Consider the following 6,828-nt stretch of genomic DNA (forward strand, 5'->3'; position numbering starts at 1 on the left):
TGGACTAATTTTTCAAATTATAACTAAGGATTTTAATGATTTAAACATGAGAATATTTAATGATACAAATTGATATATTCAAAATCTACGCTAATATAATTTATAAGCAAAATTTCAGATTAAACATTACTTTATCAAGGTCTCTAAAGAAGTTACAACTATTTCAATTAAAGAGACCCAAAAGCTTCATTTACTTTAAACCATTGTTAACATAAAAAGAGATATTGAAGAGACAAAAGTTGAGGTAAAATGTATTTGGATAACTTTGCAAATGAGGCTTTGCTTCAGAATACCAAAAAAATTGATAAAAACACATAAGTTTACTTAAATAAAAATAACTTTTTCCAATCGCGAAGCACTAAACTTAAATAAGTCTGGAGTCGCATATATCTGATATGATTAGTACGAACATGTAAAGCACTTATGTGGATATTTGAATATGAGATGGTGATGATGATATGGCTGATAATCTTAACAATAATGGAGTCCTAACATTCTTTATTAAACTAGGAACTTTTTGCGACATATCGTTTGTGAATTGCACCGTAGTTTAGGCTCCTTTTAGGCTTTATTAGTGCTAACCAATATCGAATATTAACTGTTTTCTAAGGTACTGCCAGGAGAAATTAGTTAGAATATTCCTAAAGTGAGGCATGTCTATCGTAAGAGGCGACTTAAATTTAATAAACAACACCCAATGCTGTTTAGAGTATATGGCACATGGTAGTGAGTGAGTTTCACTCCTGCAGCTCCAAATCGGAGGTGTAAGACAGGGTTCACAATTTCGGCTATACTCACCAATTAAGGTTGATCGCTTTAATGAGAATAGGATAGTAGCTGCAGTTAAAAATCAAAGTTTCGTGAGTGGTATGATTGTATTTATTACTTTTATTTTGTATGGAGATGTATGTGCTATGAAACTAACAGATAACATGAGCAGAATAATCATGTTTCTGTTACCTAACACCCTTCAAAGATGGCATTTAAAGATAATGTTATTAATAATTGCTATAACATGAAAAGTTAAAACCTGCTCATGCTTCATGATGGTCAGAAAATGAGCCTAATACCTTAATACAGCTTGCAATCAAGAGATCGAGTTCTGAAATCATGAACTACGAGATCTTATAGAGTTGTATACATAATTTTCTTTTGTATTAGTTAACATAGAAAATTTTTTCACAAAATAGCAAAGTAAATCTGCTAAATAAATCTACTGTAAGATGTTTAGCAATTATGTGAACAGAATTTCATAGAGAGATACAAGAAAAAAAATCGAGTGCCATTAGCTTTTTCGGGTAACTAAAGACATGTTATAAGATAATAATTAATAAATAATATAATATAACATAAATCATTTAATTTAATAATTTTTCTGCTTTAATAGTAATGACTTTAAATCAATATCAAATGTTTTATAAAGAAAAGGTAATAATAAAGGCTGTCCTAAACTGTCATGAGAATTATTAAGGTTGACCTTTCTAGTACATAAGTTCGGTACCTGGGAACCCGTCTATATATTTCAACCGTAATTACGGTAGGGGGTCCATAACGCAAGAATCTCAACTGCTCAGAAGTTTCATATCAAGTTTTTGTAATTAAATACGCCCTTCAATTATATGTATATTCATTAAACATTCGTCAAGAAGAAGACATTCTTCAATCATTCCTAAATACATAAAGATATCAAGCAAATTGCACTCTCATATTTTATCATACCTCGGTTACTAATCTGAGGTTTCAACTATTTGATCGGCCCAACAGTATATGGAAAACGAACTTAGAAAGTTCTTAAAAGACAACTTTACTTGATTAAATTAAATAAAAATATTAATAAAAATTAATAAAAAAATTAAAAAGATAAAGTTAAAATAAACCAGCAAAACCAGTTTTTTCGTACTAAGCACCAAAATTAGTCGGTAGAGAACGACTATTTACGACAACATTAATTTACAACAACACCAATAATATTACATGCTAATTTATAAACAATGTTGTAATCAATACAATAGTAAATCAATTTGATTCTAATTAGAAGAATAACTATTAGAACAATTTTTACTAATACACACTAGCAACAATAACAACAACAACAAAATATTAGGCACTTCTCGTGCAAGCCATGCCAAGACTATTCTAGACTGAAGCAAAATTTTTTACCAATGAGTAGAAAAAGAGAACACTAATTCTAACAACAAACACATAGCATATGATAAAACTAATAGTTTAGTGAATGCTTTTAGGTTTTTTTCTCGCCGCTTACAACAACGAAATCTATGGCAGCAGAAGAAATTAGCAAGGCAAAAAAAGAAAACCTTACTATAAAGAAAAAAATCTAAAATTTTATAAAAAGGAAACTAAATAAGGCATAATTAATGAATAACGTTTTGCATGTACACTCACACACTAAATATGTGTGTCTGTTAATGTTAAAAAAAACAGCATATAAAGTAAAGAATCAAGCTTAAATTGCGGACAAAAACTGCTGAAAAGAGATGATATAAAAATTTATTTAACAAAAAGCAACTACAAGATAAAGAGTTAATAAACTAAAAATTATAAACCAAAAGCAGTCAAATTGCTGTTGTATGCGTAATACATTTAGCTAGTATTTTATTCGTATTAACATTGGGAATAGGCTTGATTGCTTTCATGTGTATATATTCTTTGGTGTATTTGTGAGCGCATATTCTTAGGTATATTAGTTAGTATTTTTTATTCCTATTATGTAATAGTTTTGCTATACGCTGCTAAGCAGCAAGGCAAAAGTAAAGCAAATGGAAACGAAATTATTATTATATGTATACACAAATTCAAAGTTACTTAAAATGAAATAAGGAATCAATAATTTAGAAAAAAAATTATCTATAAATTTTATATTATATAGTATACAATATAAATTAAAAAAATATTTATAATCCTAACATAAGTTATATGAGAAAAAACAAATAATTTTTTTATTACTTTTATTTCAAGATTTCAAGACTCAAAATATATACACATAGTAGAAAAAGTCTACGGATATTCACAAAATTTTTTTTAAATTACGCATAACTTTTTTAATTTTTACTCAAAGTCGTTTTTATTTCCTAATTTATTTTAATCAAAGAAACAACAATAAAGTTTCAATATAAAAAATTAACAGTTATTCTTTAAAAAAAATTAAACCCAATTATATGCAAAAGTACCAATTTTTGAAGCAGAAAAAGTCTACGGATATTTCTTAATATTTACATTAAAAGAACAAAATTCACAAAAATCTTAAATTTAATAGCCTGTAATAACCTCTGCATTTAATAACCTCTGTTAAGCGTCTTTGCGTGGACTCAACTAGCTTTGCAGTATCCTGTGCGTTTATTTCTAGCCATTCTTCTTTGATGACATTTCTTACTATGTCCTTGCTGGAAAACATATGCTGGCGAATCTTATTTTCCAAATAAACCCACAGATGTTCTATAGGACTAAGGTCTGGTGATTCTGGTAGTGTTTAAAGTTGCCTGAGAGCACAGTACAGCATCCAAATTCGTACGATGACTGCTGTATATTTAGAGTCATTGCTCTGCTGAAACAAAAAGGTTGCCTCAAGTCCTAACATTCTGAGATTTTCTTTCAAATTTGTTTTTAGAATATTTAAATACGCATATATCTTCATTGTATCTTGTACAAATTCAAGCCTGACAGCACCATTACTTCCTATATACCCCTAAATCATTACGCCTTCACCACCACGTTTTACTGTTGAAATAAAGTTTAGTTTATCATAGGCTGTGCATAATTTTTTCCTTACAAGTTTTCTAACTTTGATTCAAAATATGTAAAATTAACTCTCATCGGAGAAAATAACTCATTTTCAGAACTTTATGGGTTTATTTATATGCTTTCTTGCAAAGCTTAATCATTTTATTCTATTACATTTGGGTATGTATGGTTTCTTTCCTGCAACCAGGGTATAATACATGCATTTCTTCAAAATTTTCCGCACAGTATCAGGACATATTTTGTTTTCAAGTATTTCGGCAATATGTTCAGCTATTTTGAAGGCTGTTACTCTTGGATTTACTTTCACCTGGTTGATTATACTACGTCTTTTTCTATTTGAGAGAATTGAGGGGCGGCGAGTGCGAGGTTTAGAAACGTAAGTACTGGTCTCTTTGAAGTTATTTGTAATTCTCTGCACAGATGAATGTTGACGACCAATATCTTCAGCAATTTTTCTTTGGCTTACGTCATCTTTCCAAAATTTAACAGTTGTTTGTCGCTCACAAAATTTATTGCTTATATAAAAAAATATTATTAAGTGATTCATTTTTAGACTCTTTAGGAAGTCAATTAATAATTAAATATCATTTAATGAAACGTTTATGCTTGCAAGCGAATTTAAATTACCGGTAAATGTAAATATTAAGAAATATCCGTAGACTTTTTCTGCTTCAAAAATTGCTACTTTTGCATATAATTGTGTTTAATTTTATTTTAAAAATAACTGTTAATTTTTTATATTGGAATTTATTGTTGTTTCTTTGGTTAAAATAAATCAGGAAATAAAAATGAATTTGAATAAAAATTAAAAAAGTTATGCGTAATATAAGAAAAATTTTGTGAATATCCGTAGACTTTTTCTGCTATGTGTATATAGAAATATTATATTCGATTCATCTTTTTTATAAATAAAATCGGCAATTGTTATAGCTGCTTTAATAATTTTTACATTGCCTAACATTAGATTAACACTATTACACTTATCCCGACGAATGGACAACAGTATATGCCATTTATAATAGAAATCCATACAAAATTCATACAAAAACTCGCTGAAAAGGTTTAATAAAAGTAAATATAGTACATATAAGCAAATAGGGGCTACGATTACGCTAGAACAGTAAACTGTGTTTCTCTTTAGTACTGCACTTTAAGATATTCTGTCCTAACTAAACCTAAATAAACTTCAAACTGCTATAACTTTCGAACTAAGTACAATATTGTATCTACATTTAGGAAGGAATCTGATAACAGTTTTTTTTATTTATATGTATAGAAAAATTTTCGTTTTACTTTAATGGCAAAAAACTTTTTTAGTGATGAAACTTAAATGTAACAAAGTAATATTACCCTACTTGACTATGAAACCACAATTGGCTATTATTCGATCCCTGGAATACAGATGATTGTATAGATGATTGTATCTTTAACTACAGCACATTTTAACGAAGCTCACAGTTTTGAGAAACGTTATACTAGAGGTAGGAAATAAACTACAAGTTCAACAGAATTTCGTTACAGTTAGGATTAAACCAAGATTTTTGCGCAGTGAAAAACAAATACCAGAATATATTGAAAACAACCGTGCGGCGAATACTCAAAAAACCAAAGTGAAAGCGTGCAAATCTGATAAAGGAAGAGGGAACAAAATTTCAGTGATCGATTGATAAATCGATTAGGCAGTGACATAAGGAAAGGAGAGACTGTTTATGAAGTTAAAACCTTAAAACCGACACAGTCACCTCAAGACCCACTACCAGTCCCAGAAATGTTTCGTTTATTTTATGCTAAATATGATGCTTTTTTTCAATTTAGTAGTTTCATGTGAGTATAAGTCTCTATATAATCTATAGAGACTATAAAAATACTATCTAAGAGTATGCTGCACTAAATATAATCGATTTTTTTAGACATTCATAGAAGGCATGCCATACATTTCTTATTAAATTATAAGAATACTATACAGTATAACTTAATAAAAGTATATTACTTTTTTAAACTAATAAATTCATTTCAATATTTTCTTACAAGCTTTGAATTAGTTTTTAAAAATTCTCCTTTAATGAGCCTCGGTATAAGCAAGCTCAACCACATATTGATTAGCTTAATTTCCGATAAGAAAAATTTACCAATTAAAAGGAGTGGTAAATTATATTGTCTTTGAGACAATATAATCGAGTTTTCTTAACAAAAATATCATATTAAAATCAATACATTCAAACTGTCACACGGAATTATGTAACACGACTGTGATTAAATCATCGTTGCTTTAGACTCTTATCGTCTAGGACCACTTGTCGTTTTTTCAAATGGACGGCAACGTCAACCACAGTCAGACGCAACACCTCGGATTATTTCAACAGCAAAATTTAGTATAATCAAAACATTATGCAAATTTTCCACCCATATCGAAAATTTATATAAGTATAAGAAAAAATCGTTAACCAATTAATGAAAGGCATACTGTTTGGAATTCGATTATAATGAGGCTGAGTACGGTAAGCATTTTATTGAAATGACAAAAAAAAATCAAAACTCCTATTAGTCAATAGAAGAATGCATTTCCGTCAAAACGTACCATAGTAAGCGTTTCGAAAAGAGATATTAATATTGTAACTGAATACGATTCGAAAATATGATTTTATAAAATATATAGCATACGTTATGTAAACTAATTTAAAAGTATTAGTTTGAACCATCTTAGTGCTTTAATAAGGATTATTTTTATTTCATTTGGCAGAAAAAGAATAAAAATAATTTAATTGTTCTGGTTATATTGATTTATTTTTATATATTCCGTGTACTTATGAAGTGATTTTGTGAACCAAATAAGAAAACATAATTAAATGGAAAAAATTTAAGAAAGCTCCAGTGCAAAGAACTATTCAATAAGATAAGCACTGTTTAAGAGTTGGTTATAATAAATACTAAATTTTGGAGACGAGTATGGGTAAATTATTTTAAAAGAAAAATGAGTCTATCATAAAAATATTTCAAAGTGTTATATTAACGGTAAACATAAATTTACTTGTCTCTGTTTGAAAACTTTAAAAACAACTTAGTGCAATG

The sequence above is a fragment of the Teleopsis dalmanni genome, chromosome X (assembly GCF_002237135.1).
Source record: "Teleopsis dalmanni isolate 2A chromosome X, ASM223713v2, whole genome shotgun sequence".
Classification (NCBI taxonomy): domain Eukaryota; kingdom Metazoa; phylum Arthropoda; class Insecta; order Diptera; family Diopsidae; genus Teleopsis; species Teleopsis dalmanni.